Source organism: Typopeltis vanoorti, chromosome 19 (assembly GCF_054136105.1).
Source record: "Typopeltis vanoorti isolate ZY-2024b chromosome 19, IOZ_Tvanoo_1.0, whole genome shotgun sequence".
In the NCBI taxonomy this organism is placed as follows: Eukaryota; Metazoa; Arthropoda; class Arachnida; order Uropygi; family Thelyphonidae; genus Typopeltis; species Typopeltis vanoorti.
In genome coordinates this window covers 98,532,304-98,548,589 of record NC_143567.1, presented here as the reverse complement: position 1 = coordinate 98,548,589, position 16,286 = coordinate 98,532,304, and the positions used below count along the sequence as shown (strand labels likewise).

At 37.8% G+C, this 16,286-nt stretch overlaps 1 protein-coding gene across 1 annotated transcript in view; it reads left to right on the top strand.

Moving 5' to 3' along the window:
• The window catches only part of LOC150096386 (uncharacterized), an 85,202-nt gene that overhangs the window by 46,302 nt on the left and 22,614 nt on the right, over positions 1 to 16,286 (top strand). The window lies entirely within an intron of this gene.

The following is a 16,286-nucleotide window of genomic DNA, read 5'->3' as shown; positions in this document are numbered from 1 at the left end:
TCATTTGCTTTTAAATTTCAACAAAATTATGAATATATATATATATATATATATATATATATATATTGCCTTCCCCCCCTCTTTCCCCAATATACATGGTATTTACTATAGGTGTCCTGTCTCTTGTGCTTCAGGAATAATATATATATTTACTATAGGTTCTGCTGTCTGTTGTGTGTTGGAGTAATATATACATATATATATATAGTTAATATAGAGAACTTGTTAATTTGAATTTGCTTTCAATCAATTTCTACAAAGGCATTTTCATTTCTGCAGTTTTTTTTTTTATTATTTATTTATTTTTTTATATACTAACTGAGTTACATAGTACTATACTACGTAGCTCAGTCAGTATAGACGAAGCCCTTTGGTTGGTGGGTTTGATTCCTGTCCAAGATGTGAGGAAACTTTACCTGGTCTCTTTTGACTAAAGGTGAATTAGCCAGTCTTATATGGAGGTAGGGTTTTTTTTTTTTTTTTGTAACCTACCTCCATATAAGACTCCAGAACAGTCAAATTGACCCCATGAACATGCACTTCTGCAGTCATAAAATTTTTAAAAATGCCCCCCCCCCCCCTCCCAAGACTCTGTGACAAGCTGTTTGGGTTTTCCACAGTCACGTAATCATAGTAGACCCTGCACCAAGTGGGATAAAAGCACTATAAAAAGGAGTACTGTACTATATATATATATATATAGTATAGGTTCCTCACTTGAAATTTAAAAGCAAATCATAGGGAGCAAACTTGCTCACTATAAATTGTAGAGTTTGAATTATGAATATAATTCAAACTCTCCAGTTCACCAAGGTATTTGGTGAACCTCATCAATTCATAACATTGCAGAAAGATAAGAATTTTTTGCTAATAAAGCTGAGTTAATTTATTCTATTTACATTTTTGAAAATTATGGAGACAACTACCGTGTTTAAGTAAAACTTTAGTTCAATATAACTAAACTCTACATTCGACGTTTCGACCTTTATATCAAGGTCATCTTCTGGAGCATATGCACTACATACAGAGAACAAGCTACACTACTATCTATCTGGTTTGTTAAAGCTACTGACCAACCATTACAACAATTGTTGGCCTGACCTCTAGTGAAAAAAAAAATATATATATATATACATCAATGCTAGAGTCCTATTATTAATATTATCTGTTGGTTGTAGAATTACAGTGGGCACAACAACAAAGTCTATGCATATGTGTGTGTGTGTGTGTATATATATATATATACAATATGATTATACATGTACATTCCAACCAGTTAGTATGGAATGGTTTCTAATACTAGCTAGAAGTTGGCTAGAGTCCTGACTTATGCTGTATCTTATGTATTAGGTAGGTTGAATGTGTGCCATCCAGATTCTTGGAACGCTCATGCTGCCATTGTTGTTGATATTTGGGTGGTTTATCAGAATTTCCTTAAATTGTCGATTTGGTGTAAGGTGTTGAGTGCGTGATCTGAGAGGCCTGCTTCATCAAAATGGTTATATTTAACGTGTCTTATGTGTTCTTTCTTATGTTGTATGGTAAGTTACAGGTGCATCGGATGCAATAGACTCCAGGATGTGCCAAGGGGAGGAGAGGATCCTTAGAGGAGTTGAATATGGTTTTAAGTTTAGTAGGTGGCTTAAAGGTGGCATTGAGGTTATAATGGTGTAGGATTCTGTTGATTTTTTCCGATAACCCTTTAATGTATGGGATGGCTATGGTTTTACTGTAATCTAGATTCTTATTTGTTGATGTTTTATGGAGTATTTTATTGATAGTATTTTTGTTATAGCCATTATTTATGAATGTGTTGCTGATGATTTTAGTTCTTGCTTCAGGGCTTGCTGGTTATAGCAACTTGTTATGGCCCTGTTTTTAAGGGTGTTAATGACTCCATATTTTTGTGATGGGTGGTGGTATGAATTAGCATGTATCTATTGACTTGTGTGTGTTAGTTTTCGGTAGACTGTGAAGGATAGACTGCCTGAGGGGAGACGTGTGACTAGTGTGTCTAGGAACGGGAGCGAGTTCTGATTTTCAATTTAGATAGTAAATTGTATGCGTTCATGTTGTTTGTTCAGGTGGCTAAGGAATGTGTTTAGCATTTGTCACCCATCTGGCCAGATAGCGAACACATTGTCAACGTATCTAAGCCATATTGTAGGTTTTAGAGTGATGGAATCAAGAGCCCTTTGCTCAAAAGTTTCCATGTAAAAGTTAGCAATTGGGGGGGGGGGATAGTGGTGAGCCCATGGCTGTACCTTCTTTTTGTAGGTAAAATTTGTATTGCCATTGCCACATGAAGTAACCGGACTGTAGTACGTGTGCAAAAAGGGCCGTAATGTCGGGCAGAAATTTGTTCTGTAGTAAGAGAATTGTGTCATTGATGGGGACATTTGTGAAAAGGGCATAAACGTCAAAACTGACTAATAAGTCATCTTTGTTGAGTGTTATGTTTTTAATTTTGTTTATAAAGTGTTGTATGTTCTTTATGTAGGAGGGAGAATGACCTACCAACTCCTTGAGTGTCGACGCTAATTTCTTGGCTAAGTGGTAACTAGGGCTATTTATTCCTTCCACAATAGGTCGGAGCAACACATTTTGTTTGTGTATTTTTGGGACACCATATACTCTGCGGGGGGGGCGACGTAGTGGGATATGAGTTTTTTAACAGTGTCTGGTGGCCAAGAAGTGACAGACTTAACTAGTTTCTCTGTTTTATTTTTTATCCTGTTTGTTGGGTTATAGTTTACCAGCTTGTAGGTGTTGTTATCGGCTACTAGTTGATTCTACATACATACTTCAGAAGATCAAGTCTGTATGTAGACTTGTCAAGGACGACAGCGGCATTGCCTTTATCCAATTTCGTTATTATTATGTCTTGGTTGGCTTTTAATGACTTTATGTTCTAGTTTGTTTTTGTGAGATTGATATGTATGGTTTCCTTATTGTTCAGGACATTACTAGTTTCTAATCGTATTTTATCGGCTATATTGTTGGGTAGAGACCTGATGCCTCTTTCTATGTGGTAAATGAAATCCAATTTGTTTACCTTTTTAGGTGCTATTGCATAGTTAAGACCTTATCCAGTAGCACAAGTTCGCTGCTGATTAAAGTGTGGCTTGATAGGTTGATCACATGGTTCTTGCTTGCCAGTGGTTGGTCGCTTCTTGTCTCCCTAGTTTGCTGTTCATTGTTCAAGGTGTTTACCGGGGTGGAGATCTCCTGATTGGTTGGATGTTTGTGATAGGTAGCCATATTTTGTCGTTGTTTCAAACTGTGAAATTTGTCCTGGAGTTTTTCTTTATTATTTTCCAGGGTATATTTGGCCGAATTGTCAGTAATTCTTTCCAGTATTTGTAGAATATCTGGATTTATATAGCTCGATAGTTCAGATTGCAATTTTGAAACTAGATTTTGAGTTATTGCTAGGTTTTGGCAGGCTGTTTGTATCTGTTCTCTAAGCATTGTTTTCTCTGTGCAGTCATATATACGGAGTGCTTTAGTAGACGTAAATTTCTTTTTCAGCTTGATGCAGATAAGAATAAGGTTATCATCTCTGTATCTCTTTAAAAAGGCCAATCGATTGATCAGGAGGGAAGTATGCATCTTTAACTTACCGTTACGATTGCACCGCTTGTGGGTATTATTTCCATGGATGATCTGAATCCTTTCTTTTAGGCTTGCACGGTGATCCGAGTACATTTTTGAAAATTATGGAGACAACTACCATGTTTGAGTAAAACGTCAAATGTAGAGTTTGGTTATATTAAACTAAAGTTTTACTCAAACACGGTAGTTGTTTCCATAATTTTCAAAAATGTACTCAGATCACCGTGCAAGCCTAAAAGAAAGGATTCAGATCATCCATGGAAATGATACCCACAAGCAGTGCAATCAACTGGCCTTTTTAAAGAGATGCAGAGATAATAACCTTATTCCTATCTGCATCAAGCTGAAAAAAAATTTACGTCCGCTAAATATAAAGAAATTGTGTGCTGTATTTGGTCCTTCACAGGACAAAGTGTGAAATCGAAAGGCTACAGGAACAATAAGAGATCAGTTGAACCGAGAACAGAAAAAAAGCAAGTGGTCTAAGCCAAAAAAAGAGAAAACAATAAGATAATTTTTATGGTAATTCTATGATAAGGGTGTACTTCACAAAAGCGCTGCAAAATCTTGTTTGCCTGGTGCAAAAATTAATATTAGTAATGCTGTTTATAATACAGAAAGAGAAGGTGAAAGAATTGATCATTTTGGCTGGAACCAATGACCTGAGAGGTAAGAAGTATTGTATGAAGAAAGACGTGAAAGAGTTGTTAGAAGAAGCAAAAAAGAAGAGCAAGAAGGTTTGTGAGTCTACTGCCACACAATGATAGATACAAACTGAGAAGGAGGGTGATGATAACTAATGAATCAAATACACAGGTTGTGCAGAAGCAATGATATAGGGTTTTTGGACCTATGGCCTGAGTTTGATGGACATAATGATTTGTACAATGTTGATGGATATTGCACTTAAATGGATTCTGGGTTAGGTATCTAGAGAGCTTTGTTCAATGAGAATGTGGAAGAACAAAGTCAGGAAAAACTAAAGAAATTAGGGCAGATGCAAATTAGTATGTGCGTGAAGGTACCCATGAAGCGAATGAACAAAAAATGCAGAATCTAGTCTCTCCGGCAACAATATCGAATGGAATAGTCAATTTGGGAAGTAAAGGTGGGTGGGAGGCCTAAGGGGATGCTACAGTTTCCATATACTAATACTACCAAGTTGTCAGACAAAGTTTATTATTCCTCATCACATATACAGAATATTTATAAATATTCATTTCAAGTATTGCTATCATATTTTCTGTTCGTTTATACATTTATTTTGGGCTGATTTATATATATATATATATATATATATATATATACCACATATGTCGGTGTATAGGACGAAGCCTAAATTTTAGGTTATTTTTAGCTTATGTCAGTTGTATAAGATGACCCACCTAATTTGTTCTTTTTTGTATTAATGCAACGTTAGATATTATTGTTACATCAGTTAATTTTATATTTATGCATATTCGTTATTTTTTTTCATAGCATAGATTTACTATTTACGCAAATTACCCCAATTAAAAGTGATTAGCCCCAATTTTAATTAATTATTAATTTTGCATTTTTTAAAAATTTTAGGATTATTAATATTGTTGTTATTTAAAATCATGGAACCAGCAACAAAACGAAGAAAGTATGAAGCTCGATTTAAAATAAGGATAATTGAGATGGCAAAGATAACTAATAACTGTGCTGCTGCAAAAAAGTTTGGCATAACTGAGAAAATGGTAAGAGGGAGGAAGAAAGAAGATATTTAAAAAAAAAATCCAATAAGAAAAAATGTGCGATGGGAACGGGGATTACCCGATGGCCGCAACTGGAAAATTACGTTGCAGAATGGATATTCAAACAAAGGTAGAATGGTTATCTTGTTACAAGAAATATGATTAGACCATATGCACTAAAATAGTCAAGACTGAATCCGGATGAAAGTATTGAATTTCAAGCTGCTTCAGGATGGTGTAATCGTTTTATGAACAGACAAAATCTGGTAATATGACAAAAAACGAAAATTGCTCAAAAACTAGCAGCAGATCTTGCCTACAAACTTAACAGTTTCCATAAATTTATTATTCAGTTGAGACAGTGTGCTAGTTCGAAGTACAGGTCATGAAAAAACAAGGTTTATGGTTGTGTTGTCATGTTTGGCTGATGGAACCAAGTTAAAACCAATGATCATCTTCAAACATAAAACTAAACCTAAGATAAAATTTCCTTCAGGTGTTTTTGTACATTTTCGCGAAAAAGGATGGATAAATGAAAATGCTGTGAAATTATGGATAAATAATGTGAGGAACATGCGACCAAGTGGTATAATGAAGAATCGGTTTATTAGTATGGGATATGCTGCATCACTTGATATGTTGTGCAGTTTTGTGATCAAAGCATGGAATGAAGTAAAAGTAGAGACTGTAATAAAATCATTTAAAAAGTGTGGTATCTCTAATCTTATAGATGGTATGGAAGATGATCTGTTGTGGGACAATGATGACGATGAAAATGAAATCAATTCACCGGATTCAAACTGGAATCCATATGATGATCATTTAAACAATGAATCTGAAGAACTATTTTCAACAGATGAAGAAAATTAACATGTAAATTGAGGTTAATAATTATTATTTGTTTTTTAAGACTTACATCTATTGTAATATTTTAAATAAATTTATGTAACAAAAAATTAATCTGATTTGTTTATAAGCACTGCCTATTTTCTTATATAACGATGTATTGTAACTACCTAAATGTTCATCCAAGAAATTAAGTTTCCCCTTTTATATTCACCATGTAAAATGACCCATGATTTCAAGGGGTTTTCAAGTAGTATTTGAGAGTCGTCTTATACGCCGACATATATGGTATATAAGTCCGTGCGGTTATATATATAGCCCGCATGGTTAGTCTAGTGGCTGTGTGTTTCGCAACCATATGCTTGGGGAAGGCGTGTCCTAGGTTCGATTCCTGTCAGTGACGTGAGGAGGTGAAGGATCTTCCTCAGCCATAGCCAAGTTAGCTAGTCTTGGGCGTGGACAGTAGAGTTTTTCCTCTAGTTTATCCTGGGGTTTTTTATCCCACAATCAGGCAAACTGGCCTTGAGAACTCAACACTACAGGACATAGGATATACCGGGGTGACCACCTTATCCTGTGAATGGTTTGAGGTTCGATGATTAATAAACCCTCAACACCGCAAGGTAAAAGAGGGTGTAAAGAAGATGAGATATATATTATATATAAAATTTCCTTATATACAAATAGATTGATACATTATCAGATAGTCTTCATAGTTTATAAAAATGTTTAAATTAACTTGGTGAGTTTTTACAAGTTTTTTATTATTACTTTTTTGTGTGTGTGTGTAACCAAGGGCCGTAGCCATACTGGTTACTAGCATTGGTTAGTGTGCAACCTTGCCAAAAGTTATAGGCATTAGTGAGACTTGGCTAATAGCAAATGACATAGTGGGATAGAATGTGATGAATTTTGTATTTTCAAAGATGATAGAGTATACAGGATGGGGAGAGGGAACTGCTGATAACAGCAGATGGTTTGCAGCCAACAAGAGTAGGAGTTAGTCTGGAAGATGGCAGTTCTTGAGTCAATATGGTGTGAAGTTTTTAGGGATGATGTGGAGAACATGCATCAGCACATTAGTACATTGAGTGTAAGTTGAGTAATTACTCATGACCAGCTTGGTAAATAAGGCAAACTCAGATTATGTGAAGAAGTTAGCCAAGCAGGTGAAAGGAAATCCCAATGGGAGACTTCAACTTCGGAGATATAGATTGGAAGGAGAAAAGATCACGTGGCATGAATTTATATACTCAGTAAGTGTATAAATGGAATTTATACACTTACTGAGAGATAATTATTTAAAACAATGTGATGGAGTGGATTTGGGGGTTCGAGAGTGTTGGATCTTGCTATAGGATCAGAAGACTTATCCATAACTGAAGTAGATTCGTGCCACTACATTGCCTCCAAGTGGGGAAAGTGATCGTGTGGTCTTGAATTGGGAGATTGTGGAAATTCCAGTTAAGAAGGGGTATATGTAGAACTACAAGGCAGGTGATTATGATACACTTAGCAGGCAGCTTGATGCAGTACCATGACATAAAGATCTGCAAGGGAAGGATATCTACAGTGCATGGATGATAGTCAAGAGGTATCTGGAGGAAGCAATATCACATTGCATACCCAAAGTCAGGAGAGTAAATCAGTTAGGAGTGAGATGAATGAGTAATATCATTAAGCAAGAGTGCTGCAAAAAAAGATGTTGTGGAGAGTATATAAGGAGAAAGGTGACCTGCATCTTAAGGAAGGCAAAAGCAGATTATGAAAAGAAGTTAGCCAAGCATGTGAAAGGAAATTCCAAAGTGTTTATTCATTATGTGGCAAGTAAGAGGAAGAATGACTATGAAAGGATAACTTTAATAAATGCAGATGGTAGAGAGGTAACAGAGGCAGATGAAATTGTTGAGCTACTGAGTAACCATTTTGCAAGGGTATATCATCCAAGTAAAGGTATTGTTATGGCAGAAGTGACAGAGACTGATGTGAGAACAGAGGGTGATGAATGAGGTGCTTAGTATATTGTAGAATCTGAATACAAATATAGCTGTGGTATATAGATTGGATGGGATATCAGCTCGCATTTTATGAGAATGTGCTGCTGGGGAACTAGCAGTGCCTTTAATTAAACTGTTTAATTTAAGTCTTAGCTCTAGCAAAGTCTTAAGAGAGGAGGGCAAACTAATTCTTTTGCATAAACAAAGAGATTAAGTCTGTGGCAGCAAATTATAGACCAATCAGTATCTCAGAACTGGTGCTAAAAGCACTAGAAAAGTTGGTCAAAAAGATAATTCAGAAATGCATGGATAAGAAAATGATGCTCTATGAGGGGGAAGCACAGCTTTGTGAGAGGGTCAGTCGTGCCTTAGTAATCTACCAACTTTTTATAATAGGGTGACAGCTGAGTTGGATAAAGAGAATGGCTACATTGATGATACTGCTGGAGTTTGCAAAGGCATTTGACAGGATACTACATGGAACTCTGTTAAGCAAACTGCAACAAATGGGGACAGAATAGGAAACTATCCATCCCCATTTGGTGATATGAATAAAAAGGTGGCTGATGGACCAATACCAAAAAGTAGTATATGGAGGAGCACAATCCAGGAGAAGGTAGGTAACTAATGGTGTGCCTAAATGGTCTATCACTTAGGAAGGCAAAATGATGCATAAAAGATAAGCAGAGATATTCATTTGTTTGGTGATGATGCAAAGTTGGGTAAGGTAATAGCTACCAAGCTTTAAATCATCCTGCAAGCTCTCTACAAGATGATGTAGAGAGCTTGCAGGATTATTTAAATAGTATGACAGTATAGGCAAAGCATAATGTATATCGATTTAATGTCGAAAAGTGTCAGGTTATGCATGTACCACACTGAGGGAACTGTACTCCAGAAAATTGAAGTCAGGGATTTGGGGGTAGTAGTAGATAGAGTTTTGAGGGCAGATTGCTAAAGTAGCCATGGTAGCTCACAGAAATGCTTGGTTATTGAAGAATACACTAACAAACAGAGATAAAGGAGTTATTATTCCTTTTATAAGGGTTTAATACGATTGCATCTGGATTACTGTGCTCAGGTCTGGTTATTGTGTTTTTTGGGAGATGAAGTGGTGGAGAGGATCCAGAAGAGTGACCAACATGGTGAGTGGTGTATGGAATGCTTCCTATGAAGATAATTGAGGGTTTGTGGATTGCAAAAGTTGGTTGATAGGCAAAAAAAAAAAAAGGGGGGGGGGGAAGTATATGAAAGAAACATTTAAGTTACTTGAAGGATTTTATAGGCTTGATGCAGGGAAAATGTTTCAAGGTACAAGATTTGGCATTATCAACAAGCATCAAAAGAAACACAGAACTAGCAGAAGAATAGGATAAGTATACTCGATCATCATAATAGGTATATAACTGAAATGAACAAGACAAAAACAAGATTGTTCTAAGCAACAAATACAAAATGTCATATTCAGGCAATAATGATCAGGGAAAAGGAATCTTCTAGTTCTTCCTCAGTAGAAAGAAGTGGAGGAATTTTTCAAAGCATTAGAGAAGGCAGCTGACAAAGAAAAAAAAGGAAAATTTTGTTCCTTGTTGGATATCTGAACAGCAGACTAGGAAATTATCACCATATAGAAATGTTTTGGAAAAATTTAGAGAAAATAGCAAAACTCACAATAATGGTAAGTAGCTGCTGGATTTCTGTTCAACAAATGAACATTACTAACCGTGTTCCAGCATAAAGATGTGTGCAAGTTCATGTGGAGAGAAGACATGAGAAATAAGAAAAGTCTCATTGACTACGTTGATAGTAATATCTTTACATTGTTTCAGGACATGAATATACAGAGGATTTTGAAATAGGAAGTGAGCATCATATTGAAAAGGAAAGCATGTAAAAAAATTTAAAAATAATCAAAATCAAGTAGCTTTCAGAAGCGAACTGTAAACTCAAATACACATATTATTCAAGAAAAATTGAGAGTTTGAAGGTAAGAACTGTCTGAGACCATGCTTAGAATGCAGTCTAGCACTCCACTTTGTGGGAGTGTTGATCACCGAGTTCTTCATCCCCACTTCATGTCTCTACTCTTTAAATATTTATTATTTTACTAGCAACCATGATAGACAACATAATAGATTCCAGAGTCACTGCAGTTAATGATAAAAATAAAATCTCCTCAAAAAACAACAAAGTATAACATTTCCATACAATAAAAAACTTCACGATTCACTTGACTAACATTCGAGGCCTTAATTCTAATTTCAGTGATATGCACTACCTACAGACATTCATCCAAGCTTGATATATTATTCATCACTGAACCTCAATTGGTATCCTCTGCAATAAAATCTCGCCTCAACTTTCTTCATTATATTCTTCCATGTAAGAAGGTTGAGACTTGTGTATTGGTCAGGTCTGATATCCTATGTCAAAGGTTATCAGACCTAGAATACCCTTTATGTGATCTGCTTTGGCTTAAGCTTTCTTGACCTCTATTTGTTGTCTTCATTTGCTCTACTTTTCTCAAATTCCAGTGATTTTACCAATCTATCTGACTGTTTCTACAGGCTAATTACCCTAACAGCAAGTTAATTCTTCTTGGTGAGTTCAGAGTCCACATTTCTGACTGACTTCCCTTCTCTAACTTTACAGACCTGTCTGGAAAAGAAGCTAAACTGTTTGCTACCAGTAATGATTTCACACAAATTGTTGGTGATAATATTAATCATTCTCCCAACACCCTGGACCTCTTCTTGGCAAATCTGACCATAATCTTGTTCATGTCTCCTTTTCTATACTTTCTCCCAGCTATTCTCATCTTCATATCTTGTGGCACTACAATGATGCAATCAACTGGGATGATCTTCAGGACTTCTGTGCCTTATTTCCATGATCTGATAATTGCTTCTGCTTTCCTGATCATCCTAGTATCTCCTCTGATCTTAAATTATTCTTGATAGGATGTATGTTTTTATTTCCCACTCTACTCAGAACCCTTGACCCTTATCTAAACCGTAGTTCTCCAGCAATTGTACTAAAGCAGTCCAAGCCAAAATTCGGTATATGACCATGGATCAAGTCAAAAACTCCAGGCTCTCACTTAGCTTACACGACAGTTCATAATGACTCAAAAAATCAACAAACCCAAAGCAGATTTTATGAAGGCCAAATGTGTTGAGTGTGTCTCCTGTCTAAATGGCAGTCGATCCTTCTGGTCCCTTGTCAAAGCTGTGAGGCACTGCTTCTGTCCTTTTGTGCTTGCACATCCTGATGGTACAATGGTAATATCTCCTAAAGATAAGGCACACCTCTTGGCATTAGTTTTCTCTCTCAGCTCTCATATAGACCAAGGTAGATATATCACCAATCTGTAAACTATCCACAGTATTCCTCCTATGAAATTTTGCGAGAAGGATATCAGACAAATACTCAGCAGCCTTGCTACCTACCAGTAAGTCTCCTGGCCCTGATGGTATTTTTCTAGTTCTCCAGAACTTGCACCCATCTTGTGTTGTCTTTTCAAAATGTCATATTCATCGAGCAGCTTGGAAGCAAGCCTGTCTCCAAAAAATGGAAATAAAAGTAAACCAGCCAACTATTGCCATACTACTGACATCAGTACTTTAAAAAATATTGGAAAAGGTCAACAGCCAACTGCTTCATTAGTTGGAAATTCACCAGTTAGTGATCACCAATATAGATATTGCTATTCCCGTTCCACTTTGGCAGACCTCCTCGTCTTTTAGATGCAGGTCATGGAAGGGTTCAGAGAAACTGAAGTGGTCACTCTATATTTCCAAGTGGTATTTAGAGGAGAATCTTCAAAGAGCCCCAGGGTGTTAGTAGTGTACCACAGGGTTTGCTGTTAGGATCCTTGTTTAACATACTCGTAAACTATCTTGGTTCAAATATCAAGAGTAAAATTTTGTTCTTTGTTGATGATGTGAAGTTGGAGAGAGCAATCAGATGACCTAAGGTCTTTATATATAATGTAAGCAAATATATCTAGTTTGCAAAGAAAATATTATATTGAGCAGTTTTTACTGGTAAACTATAGACTTGACTATACAAACACTATTGAAGAAAAAATGAAACAGAATGAAAACCAGAACCAAACCTTGGAGTCTCAGTGACAAACTCTGAAGAAGGCATTGATTGATTGATTGATTTAGTTAGACAGGTATGTGGTGAAATTATTATTATTATTATTATTATTATTATTATTACGGGCAACTCCAGGGAGTCATTAGACTCATCGAGGGAGGCCCCAAATCATATTCATCACAACTATTCGACATTCATACAGTATCTATCATACCTCGCCTTAAACTCATTCACTGTCACAGCATCCACCACAGACTCAGGGAGCGCATTCCACTCATTCACTACTCTAAAAGTAAAGAACCCAGCTCTAACACCTTTACTAACCACACTTTTGCCCAGTTTCCATGGATGTCCCCTAGTCCTCCCACAACCAGCCCTGTTCTCAAAAATATCTTCTGAATTAATTTTATAGAAACCCTTCAGTAATTTGAATGTCTCAATCATATCTCCCCTCCTCCGCCTATCAACCAATTTTTGCAACCCACAAATCCTCAACCTGTTCTCATACGGTTCATTCCACAGACCTGCTATCATCTTGGTCACTCGCCTCTGGATCCTCTCCACCTCCTCCCCATCAAGAAGAAACCTAGGTGACCAAATCTGAGCACAGTAGTCGAGATGAGGTCTTATCAAGGCTCGATACAGAGGAACAATAACCTGCTTGTCTCTGCTTGTCAACGTATTCTTCAGCAACCAAGTGATTTGATGAGCTGATTTGGCCACTTTTGCAATGTGTCCCCTAAATTTCAATTCCTTATCCACCAACACTCCTAAATCTCGTGCCTCATCAATTTCCTGGAGCACGGTTCCACCAATGCAGTAAACTGCCTCCCATCTTTTCACCCCAAAATGCATAACCTTACATTTTGCCACATTAAATTGACATCCATTCTCCCTAGCCCAGACCTCCAATCTATCCAAATCATCCTGCAAAATTTTGACGTCATCTGCATTCACTATTGCCCTACCCAACTTCGCATCATCAGCAAACAAATGAACTGTTCCTCTCAGATCCTTTCCTATATCATTTATGAACAAATTAAACAGCAGTGGTCCAAGAACAGATCCTTGTGGTACACCACTAGTCACAGGCCGTCTTGTGGACTCTACTCCTGAGTAAACCACTCTCTGATATCTCTCCGTCAACCACCCTCCTATCCATCTCACCAACCCTATGTCCATTCCCATATGCTGCAATTTACTGATTAGAATTCCATGTGGTATCCTGTCAAAGGCCTTAGCAAGGTCCAGCAGAATCACTGTAAACCCATTACCCTTATCCAGTTCAGCCGTCACTGTGTTATAATACGTGAGCAAGTTACTGAGGCATGACCTACCCTTCACAAAACCATGCTGTCCCCGATACAGTATCCCATTTTCTTCTATCCAATCTTGTATTTTCCTCTTGACTATTTTCTCTAAGACCTTGATAATGATTCCTGTTATGCTGATTGGCCGGTAATTTTCAACAGCAGCCTTGGAACCACCTTTGTGCAGTGGAACTATTTTCCCCTCTTTCCACCCCCTTGGGACTGACCCAGTCCTGAGGCTCAAATTAAACATAATGGTCAAGGGCACTGACAATTCTTTGGCCGCTTCACGTACGACACGAGCTGGTATACCATCCAATCCCACAGATGTATTGACATTGAGGTTCTGTAATAGACTAGTTACCTCTACCTCATTCATCACAATTCCAGTATAAGCTGTTGGTTCCTCCATTTCCGCAAAGCCACCACCTGGATGATATACTCTTGCAAAGTGTTCGCTCAGTAATTCCACAACATCGACTGATTCAGTTACCTCCCTACCCTCAGCATTTTTAAAGATCATTCTACCATGAGCATTTTTCCTTTTACTTGCAACATATTGAAAAAACTGTTTGGGATTCTCTTTAGCCTGCATGGCCAATTTCCTTTCGTAATCTGCTTTTGCTTTTCTTACCACCCTTGTTACCATCCTGGCCTGAGCTTTATACTGTTCATGCACCTGATGGTCACCCTTCTCCTTAAATTCCCTCCACAATTGTTTCTTTTTTTGCAGCTCAAGCTTAATAGTGTTATTCATCCATTTAACCCCTACCTGATTTATTATTCGGACTCTTGGTATACAGTCAACCATTGCCTCCTGCAAACAGTTCTTGACCACCTCCCATGCACCATCAACATCCAGCCCTTGCAGTTTTACATGCCATGGCATTGAGCCAAGCACACACCTAAGCTTGTCATACTTACCAGCCCGGTAATTCCACATATACCCTGTCTTAATTGTAAATTCGACTCCTTTAGCCACCTCCCAAGTCATGACCTTATGGTCACTCTCACCAATTGGTGGCAACAAGGTCATGTTCGTTACAGCCACATTCTCAGTTGCAATTACTAGGTCCAGCACTCTCTGCCCCCTGGTATTTTCCAATACATGTTGCCGTAGATAGTTGTCCCTTAATAACTGCATAAAATCCAATTCCTTCCTCCCATGTGCCCTCTCCTCTTTCCAGTCAATATTACCATAATTGAAATCACCCATAATAATTACCCTCCTTCCATTCATTTCTTCTATTTGCTTATGCATACTATTCCCACCATCCACTCCATCACCCGGTCTATAGCAGCACCCAATTGTATATTTTGTTCTGCTAGATTGTATCTCACACCAAACAGCCTCAAATGTGCTTTTTTCCCCATCCTGCAGTTCAACTTCTATACTCCTTGGCTGAAGCTCATCAGCTATCATCAATAACACTCCTCCCCCCTTTTTATTCACCCTGTCACTCCTGAACACGCTATACCCATCGCATTCAATCCCACTAGCTTTATCATCTTCTGTCAGCCATGTTTCACTAATACCGACAACCTGTGGCCTGGAAGTGCCAACCATGGCCAAAAACTCTTCCTTCTTGTTCCTAATACTCCTGGCATTAGTGTACATGAATCGCAGAAGCCCATTTGTCCCATCCCTACTTTGATTCCTTATACTAATTATCCCATTCTGATTTGTTGTCCGTCGTACTCGCCCGGGCATAATATACTCATTCATACACTTAACTTCCCCCCCTAAAGTCTGCATATCTACTCCCCCCCCTCTTAATAAATCTAGTTTCCCTGAGTCTGTACATCCACTTCCACATCATTCATCAACACTCTTTCAAGTCTCCGTACACCAACTCCATTCAAATGTAACCCATCCATCTTATATAAGTCCTTTCGCCCATCGAACTCATTCCACACATCCACAAATTCCACACCACTCTCCATGCATAACCCACGCATAAAGTCATTGGCAATTATGGCCCTCCTTCTAAACACTTCGCTGTCATACCGCGGTAAGATACTCACCATCCTAACTCTCTCACTCTTCTCTTTTGCTACCTCAAACAACTCCCTCACATCCTCTATCATTTCCATTTTGTCCTCTTTCAAATCATTCGTTCCTGCCACTATTATCATCTCTTTCACCCTCTGTTTTTGCAGTCGAATAGATTCGCTGACGTCCTTTATGTTCGCACCCGGCTGGTACGACTTCGTTAAACTCTCAATTATTACGCCTCTTAATAGCGAATCCCCATACAGCACTCGCTCCTTCATTTTATTGACGTTTACGTACATTCTATTATTTGCCGTCACAGACTTCCGCCGGTTATTTGTCGGTACGTTCAACACACATTTTTGCATACGCTCCAGTTGTCGTTTGGCTCTGTGTATCGCGCCATTTAAACGGGCAATTTCGCTACTCGCACTTATCACACCATTTTCGTTATCGATCAAATCATCCATTCCTTCGGTGTTTCTACCTTCATTTACACTTTCAGCGACGCTCTCACACATATCTGGCACTACCACGCAATTCTCTAGTACACCGCCATTTTCTGCATTCTGACTACCGTTAACGATATCAGTCTCGATACACGAAACACGCTTGAAGTCCTCATTCTCTTTACACTTTCTACACATATTAACTCCACTATCACTTTCTAACCAGACTCCTACCGCTCTTCGCAAGGCATACA